Source organism: Hevea brasiliensis, chromosome 1 (genome assembly GCF_030052815.1).
Source record: "Hevea brasiliensis isolate MT/VB/25A 57/8 chromosome 1, ASM3005281v1, whole genome shotgun sequence".
NCBI classification, from domain to species: Eukaryota; Viridiplantae; Streptophyta; class Magnoliopsida; order Malpighiales; family Euphorbiaceae; genus Hevea; species Hevea brasiliensis.
In genome coordinates this window covers 107,719,248-107,747,213 of record NC_079493.1, presented here as the reverse complement: position 1 = coordinate 107,747,213, position 27,966 = coordinate 107,719,248, and the positions used below count along the sequence as shown (strand labels likewise).

Sequence of the window (27,966 nt, the reverse complement as noted above, 5' to 3'; positions counted from 1 at the left end):
CTATCGTCTATGTGACTCCTGTGCATTGTACCTTTAAATACTTCAAAATAATAATGTCATAGCCCACGTTGTTCTGCATATAAACGTACTGTTACATGGCATCAGAAGCCCACGCCCAGGCCTAATAGCCATAACATTATGGATTTGTCCTCTACCTCTACAGATTTGTCTTCTCCAACCCCAACCACCACACAAATAGCTCCAATGCCTGTTTCGCTCTTTCTTCCCAATGCTTCTAATTTTCTATCCATTAAGCTGACCTCTAGTAATTTTCTTCTCTGGTAGGCGCAGTTCATGCCACTTCTCATTGTCACAATCTAGCCAATCATGTCCTTGGACCACCTTCCATTCCTTCACAGACCTTTAATGATGGAACACCAAACTCGGAATACACTCATTGGTCTCGCCAAGATCAAACGATCTTAAGTTAGCTGTTTTGTTCCATCTTTGAGATGATCCTACCCTAAATTATTGGCCTCCATATGGCAAGGGAGGCATGGCAAAAACTTGCTACCATCTATTCATCAGGATCATGCAAGCAAGTTCAACAACTACGCAAGTAGCTTAAGAAGGTAATGACACCATAAACGTGTACATGCATCGTGCACAATCCATAAGTGATCAACTTGCAGTGTTATAGTGTCTGATGAGTGAAGAGGCACTAGTAAGCAATGTTTTAGAGGGTCTTGGAATAATTTACAGGCCCTTTACAAGAGCTATCAAAGCTCGCAATGCTCCTTTGTCCTTCGATGACTTGTACGCTCTCCTTCTTAGTAAGGAAAATCAATTGAAGATCGAAACACTTTCCATAGATACTTCTATTCAGCCAAGCCCAAAAGTCCTCCCATAATCGGGCCAAGGACCTCCACATAATGGGAGAGGACGTGGACGACGCAATTACAATTTAACAAATCAACTGCAAAATAATGGCTCAATTATTTATCACAACTGCCATGGCCATGGCCACATTACAAGACAATGTCCATCCCCCAAATCCATCTTCACCAACACTCAATCCCAACCAATAACAAATTTTGCATCCACGGGTAAGGGTCAAGTGTAAAATTGGACAGTAGATTTCGGGGCTTAATTACCATCTCACAACTGATCATGGAAATATCCAACGCTCAACATCTTACACCGGCAGTAATGATATTACTTTAGGCAATGGTACCAGAAACTTAAAGAATCCTTGATCAAGCTCCACTTTCGCGCATCTACAGCTGATTCTGCTCTTTTATATTATGCTCAAGGTAACAAAAGAGCATTTTGTCTTGTCTATGTTGATGATATTGTCCTTACAGGCAGTGATATGGACCTACTGCAACAACTAGTTAATGCTTTATAAAATGATTTCATGCTACGGGATCTAGGACAACTCGACTATTTTCTCGGTGTTGAGGCAGTCCATCTTCATTTATCTCAAAGCAAATATATCATCGATCTTCTAGCCAAGGCAAGTATGACCTCCTGCAATGGCATCTCAACGCCGGCTTGTACTAGTATAAAATTAATCATGACAGTGTGTTATTTGATGACCCAACGCTGTACAGAAGCACAGTTGGTGGCCTTCAATACCTCTCCATTACTAGACTAAATGTCTCTTATGCTGTCACGATCCAACCTATGGACCAGACCGGCACTAGGACCTGGGCCGGAATAAAGCCCCCAAGGCCCATAGTAAACCTTACTGTTCTTAAACCCATGACCAGGCCCACAATTTAGGCTGAACATGTATATAAAATAAAATAAATTAAACTATTATAATTTTATTTTTGACCAACTTAGAACTAAAATTAGAGGAACGCAGCTCAACCCTGTTACATCATTTACAAACTATTTAAAAATCATAAAAATTTTTCATTTATTAATACAAAAACTTAAATTTATACAGTCCCTGACAAGATTAATACTATTGCTAGTACACGCGAAATTCTAAATTATAAATTTAGAGAATAATAATACAATTAAGTAATTATTGATAACCTGCGAGGAAAGAAGCAGATTATTCTAAAAAATGTCTCATCCTATAGCTTGGAAAAATAGGGTGAATAGGAGTGAGCATTCGACTCAGAGAGCAAAATAATGATTTTAAGTACAATTTCTATAGCTATCTAAAACTAATGCATCATAAAGAGTGGAATGCAACACCTTCATAATTTTCATATAAATCACATCATAAACGACAAAAAGTAGTTTGGAGCATTCACACACCCATATAGTGTTCAAACAATATATATATATATGGGAGCTGATCCCATATACAGCTCTCTTAAATCCAACCTCTACCAGCGAGTACATCTTAATTCGAACTTTCTCTTAATAGACCAAATGCGGGGCCAGCGAGATCATCTTGAGCCTTGCCTACCTCGACTTATCCATAAAGGATCAGATCTCGGCAAGTCAAGCTCCAGCCGCGTTTACCCGTCATGTCCATAACTAATATCACACACCACAGACACTCCAACACACGCACACTGCTTCAAATTATCATAAAACAACATCCATAATATTTCATCAAATAAAAATATAATAAAAAACGTGCCTAATATTTAACTACATAAATATATATTTATAAATAATGCATGGACATGCTTGAATATATAATAATATTGAAATTATAAGTAAAATTAATATTTTACTCATAGACGTAAACAGAGGTCACTGTGGCAGCTGGGTGGAGGAGGAAGGCTATGACTCACCTGACAATTTCATTACAATTATTTAATATAATTGACTCAATACAAACTTAAAAAGAATCAAAGACATCCTAAGTCGTGTCGAAAATCCGACAGAGTTCTCCCTATACCTGAGATCTACCCAACCTGCAAAAGGGCTCAAAATACACTTTTATATCTGCAAGTCACACAACAATATCTTAATCATATTATATGGCCTCTCCTGGGCCCATCCAAACAGTCAACAACTATAATTTGAAAAATTACCACTTAGTCCTTACAACTAACCCTTTTGCAAAAACTACCCAAATAAGCTCTAAAAATTCTAAAATTTTGTCCTGCGGTCCTTAGCAATATTACTAAGCTAATACAAAAGGAATTATAATTTTCTAACTACCCACGAATATTTTATGGATTTTTAATCTAAATCCGAAACTAAATAATTAAGGAAACTTAGGGTTCAGGCTTACCTACATCAATTCTGATGCTGGACACGTGTTCGGAACATCTGAAAACGATGGGGTAGCCTATAATCTTGACTCGGTTCTGAAGTAGTTTTGGCTGCCTGTCTGTCTGGCCCAAAAATGCAGACCTGATCAATCGAATTTTCGTGAATCGAATGTATCTATGTGAAGCTCATAACACGGGGGTTAGTACATTATTTTTACAGAATTTATTAAGCTCATTTATAGCTTGAAAAAATACTGTGAAGTTTTGTAGAGCCCATCAAAAAACGGTGTTGGAAAATTTTAAAATTTATATTGTCGCGAAGCTCTCGTTGAATGGAGTGCGTTGGTGGTCTCAGATTTCCGATCTAACAGTCGGATCCCTAGAAAAAAGGTCGAAAAGTAGCTGCCATCACTTTCTCTCTCCTTTTTCTCTCTCTCTTCCTCTCTCCCTCTCTCTCTCTGTCGAAAAATCCAACTGCTGCCACCACCCCTCGCTGTCGTCCAACCTCTGGTGCTGCTTGTGCACCGGCTGGTGGTCCAAGCTCAACGGAAAAAGGAAGAAGAAGATTAGAGGAGGAGAAGATGAGAGAGGAAAGGGGGGAGGGGGGGAGGTTCTCTCGATTTTTGTTTCAACATTTTTCTCTTTTTTTTTTTTTAAATCTGGCACTGCCCACACACTGCCCAAGATGGAAGTTGTCACTTCCATCACTTTTCATCTCTCTCTTCACACACACACACACACACATATATAATACAATAATTCTTAACTTTTAAAATACATAATATTTTATTAAAACAACTTTATTAAACCCCAATTTAAAATAATATATTATTATTATTATTATTATTATTATTATTATTATTATTATTATTATTATTATTATTATTATTTAGTGTAACACCCCGAATCTCCTGGCTCGAAATAGTACCATTTTTTGTATGTGGATAGTACTATTTAAAGTCACCTTAGGTACCAAAAATAAAGGGAAAATTAATTGAGATAGACACAATAAAAATTCAAGTGAACAAAAAAAAATTTTTAAGGACTCATCGGGCATTAGGAAAGAGATGGATTATAACCCGATGAGGGGCATTTTAGTCAATTCACTTCAAGAATTGATTTTTAATCAAAATGTTAATTAAATTAAATGAAATTAAGATATTGAATTATGAAGAAAATTTTTGAGGAAAATTTTAAGTATAAAGTGAAAAGAAAAGAAACGAAATAAAATTTAAGTTTAATTACATTTATGACACAATTAAAATTTATAATTAAAATAAATTAAATTTTGGGATAAATATATAAAGGAGACAATTACACTAAAAATAATAATAAAAAAAAAACATTTTTCTCTCTCTGTCTACCTTGGGCCGCCACCTTCCCCCAGTCTCTCTCACTCTCTCTTTCTCTCTTCTTCTTCATTCTTCCACCATTGAAGCCCTTCCAAGCTTTTGATTTCCTTGGATTTCCTCCATAAATCCCCTAGCTATTAGAATAAAAACTTGACCTTGGACATTGATAAGAAGATTACAAGCAAGTGAGACAATTAATCTTGAAGAAATTTGGAGATTTGAAAATCTCCATAAGAGGTAAGCTTCTTTCATGCTTAATTAGTTATACAAGCTTTGAATCAAGTTAAATTATGATGAAAATTATATGAAAAAGTATGAGAATCATGCATTCATGGGGAAGGGAATTTTTGGCGAATCATGAAAAACTTAGGGTTTGATGTGTTTTAATTTAATTGATGATGAATTCAGGTTTAGTTGAAGTGGTATACATAATTGGGATAGTGAAATTTCATGGAAATTGCATAAATTGGAAAATGGAAGATTAGGGTTCATGGGCAAATTAAGGCTTTTATAGTATGAAGTGTAATTAGTGTTTATAATAACAAATTATGGTCATTTGAAGTTTCTTGAATGTAAATTGACATTGGATTGAGGAAAGGAATTAGTAAAATGGTATGGATTGGGGAAATTGCAAAATAGGATTTTAAAAAATTAGGGGTTTTGTACTAGAAAGTGCCATTGATGTGTTTAATGTTTAAGTATGGCCATTTGGTATAAATTGAATGTGGTTTGATGTTGGTTGGTTGGAGGAGCTAAGGGAATTGAAAGGGGTGAGCTGCTGAAATTTCTGGACACTGAGTCCAGTGTGCTTGGCAGCTCATAAGTTGAGCTACACAACTCCAATTTGTGTAAAACTAATTAGACATAAAACATAAGACATAGGGCTAGAATTTTCATGAAGAGACCTAACCTTGAAACTGCCCACAAATTGCCTTAAACTTGGCTTGAATCCGGATGTGGAAATCTGCACCTGGCAGAGAGACCCATGTGAACAGTAATTTTTGAATTGTCATAACTCACTCTAGAAAACTCTAAATTAGGTGATTCTTAAACCAATGGAAACCTGAAACATAGTAGAACATTTCATATGAAGAACCTAAGGCCAAATTATAAACTTAACTAAATCAAATTGCGAGGCAAAGTTGGGTCAACAAATCTGCCTAAACCTAGACAGTCTTGAAATTCTGGAAAAAGGGCCATCTGACTAGTTTTGATAAATTTGCCATAACTTGGTCTACAAAATAGAAAATGCAATGATTCCAAAGCCAAAATTCTCATAATACATAGAACTAAAATTTTTGTATTTTGAGCAGAACCCAAATCCTAGAGCAACTTAAAGAAATTATTAGGAAAAGTTAGGATGACAAAGTTAGAATTCCTGAAATCTAGCAAATTGGCCTTATGACCCTAGTATGGTTATCAGGTCATAACTTTCTCTAAAAAGCTCCAATTAAAGTGATTCAAAATGATTTGGAAACCTAAGATAGAGACTTACAATATTGTTTCAAAGACCTAGATCAAATTATGAACATAAGAGGCCCGGATGTTAGATACAAAATTAGGCAGAATTCTAAAAACCTGAAATCTGCAGGGTTACCCTACGTAAATAGTAATTTTAATTTGACTATAACTTGAGCTACAAAACTCCAAATGAGGTGATTCAAAAAGGAAAATAAAGATGAGACTTAGAAGAACAATTTTCATGAGGAACACCTCATCAAATTATGACTAGAACGAGGTAAAAATTAGGTTCAAAAATTAGGCCATTATGCTGTCCAGATTTCCAAAACTCATTAAAGTTACAAAGTTAACTTAGGGATGCATTAGACATTTGTGTAATGAGTTTTTGGCAATAGTATGGATAAGTATTGAGACATTCTACTTTTGTGTTTTCAGTAGAAAAAGAGGTTGGGACGAGCAAGGAGAAGTAAGTAAAGAGAAAGGAGGTTTATTGAAGGTTTGTGCACAATTAACATTTTTCTTTGTTTTAACCTTGTAAATTGATTTGAATGAGTTTATTTTGAATGAGATAGATTTTTCTCTTGCATTTAAGAAATTTGTGTGTTGCCACCTCTATATGGGCCTTATGATAATTTGAATGTGTTTATTGATTTGCAAATGTGATTGTGGATTGAGAAACTTTTGAAAATTGTTGAAAATTGACAGTCCCTTTCAGAACTCTCCAGTAGTAACGGCTATTTGGGGTTTGATATTTGATTATAATTATGTCCCCCATTAATAACGGTTAGTGGGGAAAGACTATATGAGTACTCATTAGCTAGCTAGCCCTTATCTCATTAATAACGGTTAGTGAGGTTGATTTGCTTTGTCATGGTGTACAACACGGTATTAATCGTGAAATTTCGTGTCATGGCCTAAACTGTGTATTGATATTGGCAACACTTATGCTTTATAAATTATGATTTGTGAAGTATGATTTCTTATTTGAAAGGTGATTTCAATAAATGGTTCTTATGGACTTAGAACTATTGTGATGTTCTCATGCTTATGGAAAATATGATTTATCATGTTTTGACAAGTTGTGCTTTATTTTAAGTTTTAAAGTTATTAGTTGTGCACCACTGAGTGATATACTCAGCGATAGCTTATTTATGTTGTTGCAGGTAAGGAAAAGAAGAAGGCTGCCGAGTGAGAGACTTGGAAGCAACATTTTGTATTGACTGTGGGTATATATAGTAGGTATACCCCTAAAATTTCCTTTTGATGTATTTTGTAGCTATATGTATGGATGTACAGATATTGAGCAGTTTGTATTAAAAAGCATTATATTGCTATAACATTTTGAGTTTGTAAATATTTGTATTTTATTTTGAGACTTATATAATTGTAGATTTTGATAATGCTAAGTTCATTATCTCTAATGAATGAAACTTTCGAAAATCAAATATTTACTTGAAATGTAAATGTAAAAATTTTATGTTTGTGAAATAGATTGAAGAAAATCTTTGACTTGACTTATATTATGCTTTCAACAAGTTATATATTTGGGTTTTGCTAAAATTTTAACTATCACCATGCAGTTTTCCACAAAATAAGGATAAGATAAAAGGCTATGATTTGTTTAAAATCTCTTGTAATATATTTAATGGGTTATCAGTTGGTGTAGTTCGGTAATTCATTAGGTATGCTACGGGAACATGTCATGCCTTACAAGGGATAAGGTGTGACATTTAGAATAACTCTTACTTAATAATTTAATTAAACATAATAGCATTAATGATAATAATAGTAGTCATTATACCAAATTTAAAAATATCAAAACCTAAAATTATTATTTAAATTCAATAATCCAAAATATTAAATCTAACTTCATAATAATCTTATAAAATTTATTAAAATAACAAAATAATGTTAGGATAATATTTGAATACCATATAAAAATATAAAATTTATATTTTTAAAAAATTTGGGTTATTACAATCTTCACCCCTTAAGAAAAATTCGTCCTCGAATTTTTGAATAAACAAGGGATATAAAAAGAAGATTATTAGATCAAGTGCGAGCATTACTCCTTCAGCCATGCAGAGATTGGTAAAACATTTATTCTTCAAACTCTTCGTATATTATAGTTCACATTCTATTGCTCTCTTATTCTATTAATGTCCTAATTGTCATCATCTCTTCCTAGGGGGCTCTCATCTTGTAGCCTTTCATTGACTATTTTTCTGACATTTCAAGTATTCGTTATACCTCACTGCTCTTGACTTGATGTCTCATAACTTCAATCAACTTTGGTGCTTACCTCTCTTACATTGCGCTGCAACATGTCTCTTATTGATTTTAGTCCTTACATGTCTCTTATTGATTTTAGTCCTTATTCTTCCTTTTTAACAATTTCTGTTTCCCAAGGACAAGACTTATGTTCTTTATCCTAAGGCATCCTATGAGGCTTTCCTGTAGCACCTAATTTAGGCATCTTGTTCGATATCTTTACTCGTCTTATGACCTCAATGGTCAACACCTGTGCGTCGCTTATGATGCTTCAAATTTCCAATCTACTTCGAGTCATGAATAAGGTCCTTAGACCAACTCTTGTCTATCTTATGCATCTAGTCAAATGGAGTTCCCTCCAAGTGCCAAGTATACCCTACACCATCTATCAATATTGGAAAGTGAATTGGGTCTCTTCTCTCACATGATAAAAGTGTTTATATTCCCTGATACCCCAGTTCATGCGATTTTATCATTTCCCACTCCTCCTCTAGAATGGAAATGTCTTGACTTTTTTTTTTTCCTAAAGCTTCTTACTATATGGCATACTGGCTAACACATTGTCACTTAAGTCGAGGCTACACTACTCCTTTAATCTATCAACTCACCATAGCTTGTTTTAACCATCCCTTAGCGTATCCCTAGCATACTTATTTCACCTTATTCTTATCATTGTAACTAACTCTACCGAGCCTTTCTCTTATCCTTTGAATCTTATTCATTTCTTTCTCCTATTTTTGTTATTGTTGATATTCTTCCCACCTACTGTACTTATTTCTTAACCTTATCTTGAATATTAGTTCCATTACTTTTAAAATTCTAACCTTATTATTGGCTCCTACTAGCACTTCTTTCACATTATGATATACTTATAATTAACCTTAGAAAATTCTTCTTGTACCTCCTTCCCAGCTTAACCATTAGAACATACTACTCTTAGTAGGAAATTACTCATCCTAGTTAGATAGGAGCTTCAGAAACTATAAGTTTCATCTGAACTAATATAGTTGTGGGAAATATGTGCTATGCCTTAATTCCAGATAAGATACTTCACGTGTTCATTCCTCCTAATATAACCACATATACTGCCCACAACTTTCCAAACTTTAGCTTTAAATTTATCCATCAGCAACAATTTCATCCACTAAAACTTATCCACAGCTAGCACTTCCTCCAGCTTACAATTCAGAAGGGTTGTAAGCCCTAGTAACTAACTCAACTTAATTCCTGTCACTATTCTGATCGTCCTTTAATACATAACATCAGGTACACACTTACCGTTATTTTCTTTTAAGAAGAATGTGTACAAACTGGTGCCTATCAGGTTCTTAAATACTAGGTCATCTCAATATTATTTCCCTTACTTATGTAGATTTTCAGAGCCAAAAGTACGATCTAAACTAAAAGAGAAGGAGAAGTATCCTCCTATAGTCATCAGCACACTATTGTCTGTAGAATAAAGCTTAACCCATGTCTCTTGGTCTTCTTCTTGAAATTTTATCATCTCTTCTATAAGATATCAGTTGTAATAATCCTTCAGTTGTAATAATCCTTCTGTTGTACCATCGATTTGCCTAACATATTATCTTGAAGTTTACTATCTCTACTTGTACTCCATTTCTACCTTTTTATGCCTACCCTCGCTCCTTGCATCCCTACATCTTACTGTATTCTAGAAGATAACTCTCATTAACAGACTCCTCCAGAACAGATTCCAATCATACTTACTGCCATAACTCTCATCCTTGTACTTCTCAGTGACTTGTGACTACCACTCATACATATCTCTTCCTACTTTATCTCCTACTGTCATTCTGCCATTTATTTTTATTCATGTTTCCTTATAAAGTAACCCTATTAACCATGCTGAAAACGCTTACCTAACCCTTGGCCACAGACCCCATAACTGCTATCTCACCATCTTTACTAATGACCTAGGCCCATGTGCCATTTTCCATCACCCATTTTTGCTCGTCAAGCCTATTTGAACCATTAGGTTTACTTTTATTTAACTTACTACTTATTAATTCACTCCTTTGCCTGATGGAACAGTTCAGGACACCATTGTACATCGTATAATGTTTGCTTGCTCTAGTTGCGTTCCTCAACTAACTTTTCTTGTACTGTTATAAACTTAAATGGATCTTGTCCCAGTGTTACCTACTCCATCTTAGAAATAGGAATTGATAGAATTTGACCCATATCCTCTAACTCTGAATTCCATGGTTTGGCTCCTGACACTGCCCCACTTGACTTGCTCTAAGTTCTGCACTTCTGGATTCCATACCGTGATAAACATTCTCCCTAGTGTCATCCCTTTCTAAGCACTTTATCCTTACTTTTCTGTTTACCTCTTTTACCTTTCTTGGGACTATATTTGCCTTCTTTAAATCTTGACTCTATTTTTCCTAATCTTATCCTAGTATGGCCTTTTCAATTTGTTCCTTAACCAACTCCTTTATTTCACCCACACTCAACTTTGGCTACTTTATTCTTTAGTCTTATTCTCTTGCTTGACCTGACTGTTGTGTCAGAGGCTTATACCTTTTTACTGTCTCCAATAAGTCATCTACACTTCAATGTTACTCTGAATTGGTCCTCTGACCACTCTAGCCAGCACTCCCACTTACATTCGTGTCATTTCTCTACTACATTTAAGCTAACTATTCAAATTTTTATTTCTATATTTCCTTTTTATCTATTAATATCCTATGACTTATTTTTGCTAATTTGAAATCATTGTCCTCTCTTCTGTTTAATTATAAACTACCTTCTAATACCTCAAGGAAGGAATTTACAGGATTTCCTTTTTCCCTTGCTACTCAAAAGCTCAGCATCCATCATGATCTAATCACTTATAATTCCTATAATGAAACTTATACCCTCTTCAAGATACTTGAGCCTACTACTCTCTACCACACTCTACAGTCTCATCTAGAACACTATTCTTTACGTCACCATCACTAGTAGTAATCTTCTGTCTTATATCACAACTGACTGCAAAAAGAGTACTGCACCTACCACCTTGCCAAAACTATGCCAGGCCATCTACTCTCTTATCACACTGCAAACTTCTTAAAATGTTACTTCACAGGCTATAAATATCATTCATAGCATCTTATCTCCTTTTAGAAGCAAAGTCATATTATGCAACTTGTTGCCATGCAAGGGAGATACTATTCTCACTACACTTTAGGTAAAACATCCATCGTACTACAAAAACAATCCAAAATCCCATACTAAAGACTAGATGGTCTCACTCTATAGGTGTCACCTTTACTTTGCAACTAATCCGAAACCTCTGGTTTGATGGAAACTCTTGATATAACTCTAGCTCATGCTAGGGTAACCGAGTCACTGACTCTAATTACCACCCAACTGTGACCTTTCAATATTCTAGCTCTAAACCCCTAACTAGGATTTCCAAACTCCTTTACAGTAATAGAGCCCTGTTCTAGCATAACTGTACCAAAACAAAGACAGTCTACACCCTCATCATAATGCATCACGAAGAAGCACGTAGCTCTACACAATAATCCCATATTGGTACTATAATCTGCAGCTTACAATATAAACATCAAGAACATTGCATAGTTACTACGGTACGTCTTAACAGACTAGGTTTTTTTTTTTTTAATCTCTTATCTCTCTTGAATCTACTGATATCATAAACTTACTCTGACTGGGTCATCCACTAACGACTGCCAGCAGTGGTATCCTCACCCTTATCTAGGGCAACTGTACTTTCAAAACTCACCCTTATGTACTCGTGCCTTGCATTAGATAGGCATACCACTTAAACCCATATTGATAAAACATAGTATTTCTTAGAGTACGTATTTCCATGGCAGACCTCAACACATCTGCTAAATCTATTTCACGTCACCATGTACTTCACAAAATCGAGATGCTAAACTGAAGCACTCTTATACTAATCGAGGAATAACGCAGAATCTAGAAGTAAAGAATTACAAAAGAAGACGAAACAGAATCCCATACTCCACATGTAACATCCTAACAAGACTCCTTTTACACTCCCAAATATACTCTTTCCCATGAATCTGGAGCCTAAGCTCTGATACCATAATTGTCACGATCAAACCTATAGGCTGGTCTAACACTAGGACCTGGGCTGGTATAAAGCCCTCAAGGCCCATAGTAAGTCTTACTGTTCCTAAACCCATGACCAGGCCCACAATTTAGGCCCAACATGCATATAAAATAAATTAAATTAAACTATTATAATTTTATATTGGGTTAACTTAACCCAATGATTATCAGGAACTAAAATTAGGGGGGCCCAACTCAACCCTATTACATCATTTACAAACTATTTAAAAATCATAAAAAATTTTCATTTATTAATACAAAAACTTAAATTCACACAATCCTTAACAAGATTAATGCTACTGCTAGTACATGCAGAGTTTTAAATTACAAATTTAGAAAATAATAATATAATTAAGTAATTATTGATAACCGGCGAGAAAAGAAGCAGGTTATTCTGAAAAAGGTCTCCTCCTATAGCTTGGAAAAATAGGGTGAACAGGAGTGAGCGTTCGACTTAGAAAGTAAAATACTGATTTTAAGTATAATTTCTATAGCTATCTAAAGCTAATGCATCATAAAGAGTGGAATGCAATACCTTCATAATTTTCATACAAATCACATCATAAACAACAAAAAGTAGTTTGGAGCACTCACACACCCATATAGTGTTCAAACAATATACATATATATGGGAGCTGATCTCCTATACAGCTCTCTTAAATCCAACATCTGCCAGCAAGTACATCTCAAGCCAGACTTTCTCTTAATAGATCAAATGCGGGGGCTAGCGAGATCATCTCGAGCTGTGCCTACCCCAACTTATCCATAAAGGATCAGGTCCCAGCAATTCAAGCTCTAGCCGCATCTATCCGTCCTGTCCATAACCAATATCACACATCACACGCACGCCAACACACGCACACTACTCCAAATTATCATAAAATAATATCTATAATATTTCATTAAATAAAGATGCAATATAAAATGTGCCTAGTATTTAACATTCATAAATATATATTTATAAGTGATGTATGGGCATGCCTGAACATATAATAATATTGAAATTTTAAGTAAAATCAATATTTTATTCACAGACGTGAACCGAGGTCACTGTAGCGGCTAGGCGGAGGAGGAAGGTTGTCCTAGCTCACCTAATAATTTCATTATAATTATTTAATATAATTGACTCAATACAAGCTTAAAAAGAACCAAAGACATCCTAAGTCATGCCGAAAATCTGGCAGAGTTTTTCCTATTCCTAGGACCTATCCAACCTACAAAAGAGCTCAAAATATATTTCTATATCTGCAAGTCACACAACCATAGCTCAATCATATCATATGGCCCCTCCTAGGCCCATCCAAATAGTCAACAACCATAATTTAGAAAATTACCACTTCATCCCTACAACTAACTTTTTTGCAAAAACTACCTAAATAAGCTTTAAAAATTCTAAAATTTTGCCCCGCAGTCCTTAGCAATATTACCAAGCTAATACAAAAGGAATTATAATTTTCTAACTATCCATGAATATTTTATGGATTTTTAATGTAAACTTGAAACTAAATAATTAAGGAAACTTAGAGTTCAGGCTTATCTACGCCAATTCTAATGTTGGACACGTGTCTGAAACGTCTGAAAATAGTGGGGTAACATATAATCTTGACCCGGTTCTGAAGTTTTTTCGGCTGCCCGTCTGTACGGCCCGAAAATGTAGATCTGATCGACAATCGAATTTTTGTAAATTGAATGTATTTATGTGAAGCCCATAACACGAGGGTTAGTACATTATTTTTACAAAATTTATTAAGCTCATTTAGAGCTCGAAAAAATATTGTGAAGTTCCGTGGGGCCCACCGAAAAACAGTATCGAAAAATTTTAAAATTTATATTGCCTCAAAGCTTTCATCAAATGGAGTGCGTTGGTGGTCTCAGATTTCTGATCCGATGGTCAGATCACCAAAAAAAAAGGCCAAAAAGTGGCTGCCATCACTTTCTCTCTCCTCTTTCTCTCTCTCTCTCTACCAAAAAATCCTATTGCTATCGCCACCCCTCACTGTCGTCCAGCCTCTGGTGCCGCTTGTGCGCCGCTAGACGGTGGTCCAAGGTCACCAAAAAAAGAAAGAAGAAGATTAGAGGAGAAGATGAGAGAGGAAAAGGGGGAGGGGGGGAGGTTCCTCCAATTTTTGTTTCAACTTTTTTCTTTTTTCTTTTTTTTTTAAATCTGGCACTGCCCACACACTGCCCAAGATGGAAGTTGTCACTTCCATCAATTTTCATCTCTCTCTCTCTCTCTCTCTCTCTCTCTCTCTCTCTCTCTCTCTCTCTATATATATATATATATATATATATATATATATATATATATATATATCTTAACTTTTAAAATACATAATATTTTATTAAAACAACTTTATTAAACCCCAATTTAAAATAATATTTTATTATTATTATTAATATTTAGAATAACTCTTAGTTAATAATTTAATCAAACATAATAGCATTAATGATAATAATAGTTGTCATTATACCAAATTTAAAAATATCAAAACCTAAAATTATAATTTAAATTCAATAATCCAAAATATTAAATCTAACTTCATAATAATCTTATAAAATTTATTAAAATAACAAAATAATGTTAGGATAATATTTAAATACCATATAAAAATATAAAATTTATATTTTTAAAAAATTCGGGTTATTACATATGCTGTTCAAAAGGTGTCTCAATTTTTAAAGGAACCTACAAAGAATCAATGGATAGTAGTCAAATGAATCTTAAGGTACTTTAACTCAACTAAAAACTATGGTTTGTTCTTATCACAATCCACTCACACAAACATCAACATATATACTGATGCCGACTGGGCAAGTAGCATTGATAACCATAAGTCTACATTGGGTTCTGTAATTTATATGGGATGTAATTTAGTCTCCTAAAGCACTAAAAAACATAGTACAGTTGCAAAATCATCCATAGAAATAGAATATAGGGCAACTGGTATGGCTACTACTAAAGCTACTTGGCTTCAAAGTTTGCTTCATGAACTTGGTTATCTTCCTAAACAAGTGCTTATCTTATGGTATGACTATATTGTAGCAACATATTTAATAGTTAATCCTGTTTTCCAAGCCTGCAATAAACACATTGAGGTTGATTTCCATTTTGTGCATTATAAAGTTCAAAAGAAAAAGCTCATTGTTCGATTCATCACCTCTAAAGATAAAATTGTTGATTTACTCACTAAAGCAGTCTCCAAGTCTCGCCATCTGCAGCTTTGGAATGGTCTTACAATTTGACCAACACTTGGGTCGAATTAAGGGGGCGTGATAAGGATTATCTACTTGTACCTGTTGTATAGGACTCTTGTATCTCTTGTACAGAACTCTTATATCTCTTGTATCATAAGAATTTGATATAAGCATTTCATATAGTCATGTAGGTTAAGTTTCAAAGTTATTTTATTCTTTTGTTAGCCATTTTAGTTAATTTTATTAGTTATTTAGTTAATTTTTCATAATTATCAAAATTTGGATTAATTTGTAATTTTATTTCATTTTGTAGGTAAAATGATATTCTTAAAGGAGTAAAAGGTAATTGTGTGAGTGAGGAGTAAATTCCAAATCCAAAAATGCCAAAAATGAAGCCTAAGAATTAAAGATTTAGAAAGTTGCCGAAAGTTGCATAAGGAGCTGCATAGCCTATGCAGTTTGTGTGCAGAAAATACAAGAAATTCTTAAGCTGTCGAAAGTTGCATAGCCTAGTGCATAGGCTATACACCATCTTATGCAAGAGACCAGAGAAATGTCGTAAGTCTGTTAAAATGTGCATAGCTTCATGCATAGCCTATGCACCTTCACAAAGAATGAACTTAACCCTGCCGAAACCCGCATAGCTTCATGCATAGGTTATGCAATAGCCTATGTAGCTGACCAAAAAATCTTTCAAACTTGCCAAAATGTGCATAATCTTTCGCATAGCCTATGCACCTGCTTATGCACCTTAACAAAAATTCTCTGAAACTTAACAAAACATGCATAAAGACTTGTATGGCCATGCAAACCTATCTTTACTTATTTTCTCCAGTTCTCACTTCGCATAAGGCACTGGATGGGCGCAGTTCTAACCATGCACTCTCTCATTAATTAGTTGATGGAGCAAGATTTTGTTATACGTGTATGATCTCATCACATACCATTTTTAGTCCATTTTAGGGTTTATGTCAGGGGGTATAAAAACATTATTACCTCATTTTTGTTGTAAGAAGAAAGATTTAGAAAGAAGGAGAGCAAGAGCCAACAACCTAATTATTCCCACCTGAAGCTTTGATTCTTCTTCATTTTCTGCCATTTTCTGCATTTCCTTCATCGGATTTCTTTAGTTTTAGCTTTCTTTTCATCTTTTACTTCTTCTTTTGTTAACATTAAACATGAATAGTGAGTAGTTCTTTTAAGATTCTAAAGTTGGGTATATAATATTTAAGATATTTTGTGGATATGAACTGGTTAGACCAGATTTTATGGTTATTATGAGTTTCATTCATTTCTTGTGTGTATAATGACATACTTAGTATAGGATCCCATTAAGTTATATTTTTAATCCTTGGTTGAAGTACCGAAAAGAGAAAACCTAGTGATAGATAATCAAGAAATTCGACTTAATTAACTTAGATTTAGAAATAGACTAAAGATTAAGAGGATTAATAGATTGATTAAAGAATCAAATGGGTCTTGGTTAATTTTAACTTCACGAAAGTAGGATTAAATTCATTAAGGCACTCTTTGTCTCACTCGAAAGAGAATTCAAAGGATATGAGAATTAATCTCCTTGATACACATAATTTTTATATGTTTGGTTAACCAATCAAAATCCCAAAATAGCTTAAATATGAACCCTATAACTCCGAAATTGCTTTTTACCATTGTTAATTGTAATTGATTTTAATTACTTGCACCTTTATTCTTACCATATTGCATTTAGCTCAATCCATTTCTTATAATTTTAGTAAAATTTTTTATTCAAGCAATTTCTTCATTGAATTTACAAATATACCCTTTATTTCCCAATCTATTCATTTAATTAATTGTCAATCCAAATTTAGTTTAGTATATTTTCATATCAAAAATTCAATTTAAAACATAACTCTTTGAGAGAACGATATCCTTTCTATACTACTTAAAAACTCATGCACTTGTGGTTGGGCCACATCATAATTCTATCTTTTGTGTGACTTTTGTACATTGTACCTATAAATAGTTCCCAATAATAATGTCATAGCCAACGTTGTTTTGCATATAAACATACTGCTACAAACACTACAAGCTTAAGTTGGATAAATTTTGATAACCATCTCTGAACTTATCTAGTTATAACATTACAGTCTCTTAAATTAAAAATGTAATATAAAATCTTATCAACTTTCAAATTTTACACAGTAAAATCTCTCTAACCTCTAATTACAAGTTTTTTAGTTAAATGCTGATATGGACAATTCCAGCGTAGAGCTCAATCAGTATTTCTCTTTTCTCTCTCAAGCTACGTGTAAATTGAATCATTCTCCTCTTTGTAGACAGAATAATTTTTTAGGTATATAGAGAATAATTCTACATTTTGCATAAGAAATGAGAGAAAAATATTAACTAAGTGTCATGCAGGAGCTGTTCACATTAGTTTCTAACAAGAAAATCAATATTTGAAAGTGAGAGGGATTTTACTGTGCAAAATTTGAAAGTTTAGGGGGTTTCATATTACATTTTAAAGTTGAAGAACTATAGTGTTATAACCATATAAGTTCTGGGATAGTTGTTAAAATTTATCCTCCTTAAGTTAGTTGTATACGGTTTGATCTAATGATCAGAGTTTAGTTTGGCTTATTTTGATAATTGTTCCTAGATTATTATTATTATTATTATTATTATTATTATTATTATTATTATTATTATTATTATTATTATTATTATTATTATTATTATTATTATTATTATTATATAGAGGTTAAATGTTAATCTTGGGAGGACTAGATTAATAATTGCCATTTTTAGATGTTAAAACTTATAAGAGTAATACTTAACCCTTAATAATGCGTTTTGTACAAGTTTAAAAAATTCAGGATTATGTGTTACACTTGTAAGTTTTAACCCTAATAAGAGCAATTATTAACTTAGCCCCCAAGGTCAACATTTAACCTTAACTTCCAAATAAATTTAATTAGGTTCAAAATTAATAGTCTTTTTAAACATCTAAATAATATTAATAAGAGATTAAAAGTTACAAGGGTAATTGTTGAGGTCCATCAAAATTTCTTGTGGGTATGGATCTGCAAAATAAAAAATAAATGAGTCAAAGGCCCACTAGGTATTGACCCGGTGAGGACCCTTCGACGCTCAAATTAGAGCTAATATGAGAGAATAGTTTATTAGATCGATTAGGGAGAAGAACATAATCCCATTGATGATTTGATCTCTTTATATAGGATATAGATAATAGTTAATTATGGTAAGTCAATTATGTAATTATATAAATATTATTAGCTAGCATAATTATAGAATTATATTTGTATTTATAGTGGCAATCCTACTAATATTGATTATCCTTAATAAAGATTCTTTCTTTTTATTGAGTGGGTCATACAGTCGTTGAATCAACTAAATGAATCTCATAGCTGAATCATTAAACATGATTAGGCTCATGGGCTATCCGAAAACTTGAGTAACTGGATCATATATATATATATGCTATATCATTAGTCCTCCCCATTGAGTACGAATCTTTAGGTTCGTAGTACTTAGACAATAAAGTTTTTGCCATCGCCTTACAATTTTTGGAGTGTGAACTATCACCTTGAACTTGATAATGGCGGACTATTGCCTTAGTTAGATTTTCACTTTTCATTTACTTATCCTGGCATACTATCGCCTTAGGTAGGTTTGCACTTTCATTTGTTTACCTTGGCAAATTATTGCCTTGAATAGGCTAAGCACTTTTATTTTTTCGCTCTGGCGGACTATCATCATAGATAAGCTAAGCACCCTTAGTTATTTAGCCTAGCGGATTATTGCCGTGGATGGATTAAACATTCTCAGTTTATTTAGCCTGGTAAACTATCGTCGTGGATAGAATAAGCACTCTTATTTTTAGCATGGTAGATTGTTTCCTTGAAAATGGTGAATTATCGCCATGGAGCTATTGGCTTTTTTGAAATTATCTACAAAAATAATGCTTGTAAAAACATTTTTGTGAAGATAATCACATGTAATTCAAGTTATAAATTTATTTGACATTTCTTAATAATAATGCAGTATATCATATGTATATTGTTTATGTCAAAGAGATATGTACACTTATTTTTAACTGAATATAAACGCCTTCAAATTCAAGGAAGACATGAAAATGATGTGTCATACTTCAGTTGCAGTAGTTTGATGCATGTGCATTTATTAGATGAATTTAATTAAAGGCTAAAACTTGGAGCATGATAAGTAAACTTAAAATATAAGATCAAGGGCAATATTGGCACATCTATATTTATAGAAATAAATTCTAAGATAAATTTAGATGCTTAGAAAATAGTAGAAAGTCATATGGACTAAATAATTTAATCCAATTAAAATTGTACAAATGCTCTTAATTAATTCTAAATGTTAATTTGTAGAAATTAATTCTAAGCAATTTAATCTTCAAAATAAATTTAATTTTAATCAAGGATTAAGGCTTGCATGGCTTGCATTTCTAACTTTTAACCAAAACTGATTGCTTGAGAGTTTGGAGGAAGAAGTTTTTCTCACATTTAGTGGTTTTTTTTTTTTTTTTTGGGAATGAAATTGGATGTCTGGAATGGGATAAAAAAAACCATATATAAAGTTATATGAACTTTTTAAGTAAAATAAGCTCTTGTAAAGAAATGGTAAAAATCATTAAAAGTGAAGTTATTAAGTTCTCAAAATAATTAAAACATTGTCAAGTGGACAACATAAAATTACTTCATGCATACAATTGATGCTCAGTAGGCAATTTAAAATCCTAAATATATATGCACATGGATGAATACAAATAGAAGATTTACTTAGAAGTAGAATAAAAATAATTAAGAGTAAAGAAATTTGATGATGTGTACCTGATAGGCTATGTAAAAAATTAAAAGCATTTTTCCAATAGGCATTTGTACACATATATATATATATATGACAAACAGAATAATTATTCGAGTACTCATTGCTAATGGCACATTTAAGAGCTTCTCTTGAGTAACAAATCAGTTAGTGTCAAATTTTGTAAATGACAATAAAATCTCATGTAGCTAACAGTATTCTTGTAAATATGATCGCAAAATAAGGCATAAATAATGATGACAAATTTGTGAAATTGACCAAACTTTAAGGCCATTCAATATCAGTAAAAAGGTGGCATGTTACATAATTCTAGGTAAAAATAAAACAACAATAGGTGGTAATATTGTAGAATTTAGCTGCTAAAAAAAATATTGTAGAATTTAGCTTAATCATGTGAGCCCATTAATCAGTCGCCCATTTTGTAATTTTGAGCAAAAAATAGCCTTTTCATCATCAATGAATCAATGGCTCGAGCCAAAATTAACAATGTAGAGTACTTCTCTACATATAAAGGATGACCGAGAGCAATAGGAGCACCCCTAATTGCCTCATCTTAATATTTCGAAGATCAACATTTTTCATAAATTTAAAACTTCAAAAAGAAAGAAATTAAAACATACAAGTAGAAATTATTTTTTTTCAATCTCACTTGGACAAATAAGAAATAAGATAGATAAGAAATAATGAACAAACCTCTAATTATTTTTAAAGATTCTTAAACAGTGTGATAAACTTTATTGGCTGGGTTGTCGCAAACTACAAGCCATCCACTTATCTGATACCATTCTAACAATCTCAATGTAAAATGTGAAAAAAAAAATGAAGAAAAGACATGACTTTTTGTGCTGATCCCTACAGACGGTGCCACTGTTGCGGTCCATGGAAACTCCATGTGGGTGTGGACCTGCAAAATAAAAAATAAATTGGTCAGAGATTCACTAGGTATGAACCCAGTGAGACCTCCGACGCTCAAGTTAGAGCTGAGCTAATATGAGATAATAGTGTATCAAATTGATTAGGAAAAGAACATACCTCTATAGATGATCTGATCTCTTTATATAGGATATAAACAATAGTTAGTTATGATAAGTCAATTATATAATTATATGAATATTATTAGCTAACATAATTATAGGATTATATTTGTATTTATAGGGACAATTCTATCAATATTGATTGTCTTTAATTAAGATTTTTTTTCTTTTATTGAGTGGGTCTTACCGTAGTTGAACCAACTAAACGAATCTCATAGCTGAACCATTAAATATGATCAGACTCATAGACTATTTGAAAACTCGAGTAACTGGATATATATATATATATATATATATATATATCGGGCAGCTATATCAGTAATAAATATTTTCTCTTGTTAATCTTGTATCAAACACCCCATTAATTGTTTAATCTTGTACCAAACACATTCTTAGAAAAGAATAACATACTACAAATAATTGAGCAGCTCAAAACACTTAACACGTAAATTTCTGACCTTCAATTTCTCATAAAATTCTATGGAACTATCATAAACCTAGTAACCTAGCAAGTACCAACCAAGTTGGGCAAATGAAGACATGAATAAATAAAATAGAGAAAGATGCAAAGAGTCAAAGGAATGCCATAATCATTCCTTGGCAAAATATTCCAAAACATTGATGTTGGTTAATGCAACAATACAAGCCATAATGAATGAATAATAAAATAAAGAGGCTTTGGCCGCTTGTGACAAATTTGGAATTGGTGGGTGAAATTTCACAATTAGATTTGAAAAAATTATTAGGTGTACTTGAGCACTTAATTTTAGAATTCCTTACATTCATAAAAATATGAGTTTTTTCATAAAATCATAATAAATGAATTCTACATCTACATGAGCGAAAAAGCACATACTTCATATGTATCGTAGAATTTGCAATTGCATCCCTAGCTCTCTAGTCGATCCTCTAATTGATCCTATCATTAAATTGTGTAGGGTTCATTAAAAAAAAGAAAAAATATGAGAAAGAAAACGGTGATAAAAAAAATAGTGGAGAAAGAAAAAAATGATAAAAAAGAAAATAGAGAAGAAAGAAAAAGATAATAAAGAAGAAAATATATGATAAAGAAAAAGATAAAAAATAAAATAGATGAGAAAAAAAAAAGATAAATAAAATAGATAAGAAAGAAAAAATTATGAAAAAATATGTTAGAAATGAAAAGATAAATAAAATATATAAGAATAAAAAAGATAACGAAGAAAATGAGAGAAAAGAGAAGAAAAAGAGAAAAAAAAATGAGAAGTAGAGAAAGAAAATAAGTAATGGGGAAAGAAAATAAGTAGTAGTTTATATAAATGAATTAGCAACTTATTTTAGCAATCGATTATCGGTTGCTAATAGAGAAAAAGAAAATGATAAGTGAAGAAAGAAAATAAGTAGTTGGGAAAGAAAATGAGTAGTAGTATATATAAATGAATTAGCAACCGATTTTAGCAATCAATTATTGGTTGCTAATTTCTTTTAAAAATTGGACGAAAATTTTTGGGGGAGATGATTTTGCAACCGATTCATAATCGGTTGCAAAAATCAATTCCTATTAGTAACCAATTAGCAAATCGGTTGCAAATTAAAATAAAAAAAAAAGCACTGAAATTTTTTTGGGGGACAAAATTGATTTCAAAACAACAACCAATTCGAAAATTGATTGCAAATCAAAATAAAAAACAAAAAAAAAGGGCGAAAATTTTTTAGGGGAAAAATCGGTTGTAAAATCAGTTGCTATCGGTTTCAAAAATCAATTGTTTTTAGCAACCAATTTGCAAATTGATTGCAAATAAAAAAAAGAAAATAAAAAATTAGGCAGAAATTTTTAGGGGAAAAAACTAGTTGTAAAAATTAGTTCTTATTAGCAACTAATTTGTAAATTAGTTATAAATCAGAAAAAAGAAAACAAAAACTTGGGTGGGAATTTTTGGGAGAAAAATTTAGAAACTGGTTTGAATTTAGTTGCAAAAATCGGTTACTATTAGCAATCGATAAGGAATCGTTTGTAAATAATAATTGATTTTAACGACCGATTGCAAATCGGTTGCTAATAATAACCTATTTTTGCAATCGATTACAAATCATTTGCTAATTCTGGAGCCAATTAAAATAATTCTTTAATTTAACAATCGATTCTCTATCGTATATATTATGACAGGCAAGCAAATTTAAGGCACATTCATAAATCACACAATCACATAGTATAGAAAAGAGAAGAAGAATAATATAGAATTTAACGTAGTTAAACCGTAATGTCTACGTCCATGGGCAAGACAAGAGAAAAAAGTTTCACTATGATGAAAATAGCAAGATACAATCATTCAAAACTCTCAAACCCTAACTCAGTGTGTTTCTCAAATATCTCACAACTCTATCACAAATGGTAAAATATTACAATATTTACACTAGTCTATACTGTGGGAGCGTTGCTCCCGCAACCCCAAGGAGATTATTGGTGGGCTTTGGGCCCAGGCCTATCAGCCCGTGCCTCCGCTACTACCACAGATCTTACTTTTTATCCTAATCGGGTCGCAGTGCTAAACTTTGGGGTCGAGTCATAATTCGGGTCCATGAAACATATCTAAAATTCAAGTCACAAAAATAACAGTATATTTAAAATTTTTCTAATATTGATTAGCAATCAATTATAAATCGGTTGTTAATAATAACTGATAAAAATCGATTTAGCAACATATTCTTGAATTTGTTACTAAATTAAAAATTAACTATTTTAAAAAAAATAATCGGTCGCTAAATTAAAAACTAACTATTTAAAAAAAAATAAATTATAAATTAATTGTTAATAGCAACCGATTTCAGTCAGTTATAATAATTGATTACAAAACTAATTATTTTTTATAGTGTTTGTTAATTAATTTAGATATCTGTAGTTCGTTATCTCATAACAGTGTGTCACAATTTCCTTAAAGCTAATAAATTTATATCTTTCATGTGAACTAGTTAATAATGATATTTGATGCACATGTAACAGAATTTTGTTGCCCGGTTAATAATAATAATATTAAATAATTTTAATATTATTTTGTTTGAAAGTTTTCCAATCTATAATTTAAAAAAATGAATATAAAAGGTTAATATATATATATATTGCAAGAAGATATTTTTAAGAGAATGTCACGTGATATTCTTTTTTATAATACTGTCACGTGACTAACACATGACATCCTGTATTGACAATCAATAATATTTGATAAAATTTTAATTTACCGCTAAATTTATCTCTAATACTTGTCTTTTTTTTTTTTTTAGTGAAGTTTAACCCCAAACTTTATTTAGTCCCATCACACACTCCGACTTTTATTTTGTGGTATTATTAAACCCCTACTGTTCTAGGTAGCAATGTGCATGAATTAACATCCAGTTGAGCGATTGAAAAGTTAAAAAAAAAAATATGACATGGCATTGATAAATTAAAAAAAAAAAAATACTAAAATTTAGCTCCTTTCTCCTACATCTTCTCTCTCCTAGGGATTTAAAATCCCTTACCACCATTGCTGCAGAGAATTGTAATTTTTCCCTCTCATCTTCTCAAACCAGAGATAAGCTCACATTTTTCTTCATGTTAGATTGTTTTTCCTTATTAACCATCAACTATATCAAATAGTCTTTTGCTAGAGACCTATATCAAAGACTACAATGAGTAAAATCACTTGTTTCATGTGATCAAGACTATCCCTTGTGTCACTAAAAAGCTTGAGTGGATGGTCAGATAGATCGATGACCCAAAGATTTTCATTGAGAGATTGATCGTTTTTGCCTATGTGGAAAGGATAATTTTTCTCTAATAGTTTCTACGTGATATTTTGGCTAAAAAGGTGCGAGTCAATGATGGGATTAACATTCTCAAACGAATGATCTCGCAAGACAGAGGCTTGCGTTGCAATTTTGCTTACTTGCTATACAAGTTGTTGAGGAAGAAGTTGAGTAAGGAGCATGTGAAGGGGATAGTGCACCTCCTTATGCATTGGTGGGGATAAATGGAGAGCTGATGAGCTAATACATTGAGTTTCTGGTGGATAGATTGTTGGGTTTGCTTGGGTATGGGAAGATCTACAATATGGCTAACCTATTTGATTGATGGAGTAAATTTTGCTAGAAAGAAAGATGAATTTCTTTTAGAAGAAAGTGAAACATGAATTTCTTTTAGAAGAAAGTGATTCCTTAGAAAAATAATTTTGACGAGCTGACAGCTTGTGATTTTTTGGTATGTCAGATATTGAGTGTATTACCTAGTTTGTACTTTTGACCTCTGAAATCAAACATTGTGAAAACTGATTTTACTGTACGCAGCTTCGTCAATCACACAATTAATTGAATATAAAAGGTTGGTTTGATTGCTTGAACAATGAATACAATGCTTTTGAAAAGTAAATATAAGGCTTTTGTAAATTAAATGCGATAGTTGAAAAATTAAATGCTGATAAAAGTAAAGGATAGATTGACTATTAGAGTCAGATTTGATTGATTGGTTCAGTGTAGGAGTGAGCAGATTTCGGCTCAAATTGAAAAATCAAACCGAATAGAATCAATTCGGTTCAATCGGTTCGATTTTAAAATTCAATCGGTTCGATTTTAAAATTCAATCGGTTCGGTTTGATTTTAATTATAAAAATTCCAATTATTTCGATTTCATTTTGTTTTGACTAGAAAAAAAATCAGTTAAACCGAATAGAATTGAATAGTAATTTTATATATTCAAATCGAATCAAATCGAACCAAATCGATTTTTAAATTGATTTATTTTTATGGAGAATTTATGAATTATATTTAATTATATATATATAAATTGTTTAATTTCATTGATTAATAGTTATTAGGTTCAAACCAAAGTCAAAATTAGACCAAATAACTTGAAAATCAAGTCTAAATTAAAAAATTAATTAAAAATCAAAACCGATCGATTTGAACAGAATCGAACTGAAATAGAGCAGTTCGGTTTGATTTGATTTTTCATCCATTTCGATTCGGTTCAATTTCTAAAATATATAATTCAGTTTTTATAATTTAATTTGATATATATATATATATATATATATATATATATATATATATATATATATATATATTGTTTAATTTCATTGATTAATAGTTATTAGGTTCAAATCAAAGTTAAAATTAGATCAAATAACTTGAAAAATCAAGTCTAAATTAAAAAATTAATTAAAAATCAAAACCGATCGATTTGAACAGAATCGAACTGAAATAAACAGTTCGGTTTGATTTGATTTTTCATCCATTTCGATTCGGTTCAATTTCTAAAATATATAATTCAGTTTTTATAATTTAATTTGATTCGGTTCAGTTCGATTCGGTTTGAACCGAATTCTCACCCTTAGTTGAGTGGGAGGCTTTCACGTTGCTAGCTATTTGATATTTACAGTTCTTCTTACAAGTACCTAGAAGAGTCTGAAAGATTCATCTTCATGTTCTACAATTGATGAAAGTTATCCGCCCACTATTTGTAGGACTATAACCTCTCTTAACTTCTCATAACCTTCTTTAATTGCTTTCCTAGCTAATCACCCATATTGACTAACTTCTTTTGATATTTATCTCCACAAAGATTTATCCACTAATTTATCTCATACTTTTAATTAATTAAATTAATTTAATAAAAATTTAATTTAATTAATAATGAGCTTAAACACAAAAAGTCACTTTTTTTGTGTGAATAGAAAGTAGTATTAGAAGGCAACGATTATGTCTAGCTTTAATGGAAATGATGGGATCCAAAAATTTTAAGATGAATGAGATACATGTATGTAATGAATATGATGGGACCAAAAATTTTAACATGGATGAGATACAAGTATTTAATAGAAATTGTAAGACTCATGTACTTAATGGATATAATACATAAGACCCATATCATTAATTCATGTTAGTAATATTTGACACGTAAGTATGCGTATTTTTACACGCTCTCATGTTTAACGCTAATATGAGTTTAATAATGCCATAAAATATAAGTTGAAGTGTGCGACAAGATGAAAATAAATTTGCGGATGTTACTAATTTTTTTTATAAAATTTAGAGATAAATTTATGTATTTGGCCAGTATCTTTTATCACTAAAAGAAATCTTTCCTCTTTCGTAAACACTTCAAGAATTTCTTACCAAGGAGATGATAATAAAATTCGTCTCTATAAATTAAAAATTAAAATTAAAAATTATATCATCTTTATAGTTGTCATTTTTATTATTTAAACAGTGTAAGATGCTCTTCATATTTATAAGTCCATATATAAATTCATGACTTTTATTAATTAAAAAATTATAATTTTATTAGATTTAAATTTCATATTTTAAATTTTTCATCAAACACAAGGATATTGAATTTGCCGATGATTACATTTTTAAGGAGAAAATTGTATGCCTGAGGCTTTTACCTTGTAATAGTAACAAATTTTAGGTTGGAAAGTAAGAGAGAGAGAGAGAGAGAGAGAGAGAGAGAGAGAGAGAGAGAGAGAGAGAGAGTCCAAAATCTCATATAGAACAAACAACTTTTGAAATTTGAGAAACATGAGCACCACCATGTGTCCCCAAATC

General features: G+C 31.9%; 1 pseudogene; it reads left to right on the top strand.

The window, feature by feature from the left end:
- The first annotated feature begins 646 nt into the window (after positions 1 to 646).
- Positions 647 to 27,099, top strand: LOC131183249 (ribonucleoside-diphosphate reductase small chain C-like; annotated as a pseudogene).
- The last annotated feature ends 867 nt before the right edge of the window (positions 27,100 to 27,966 follow it).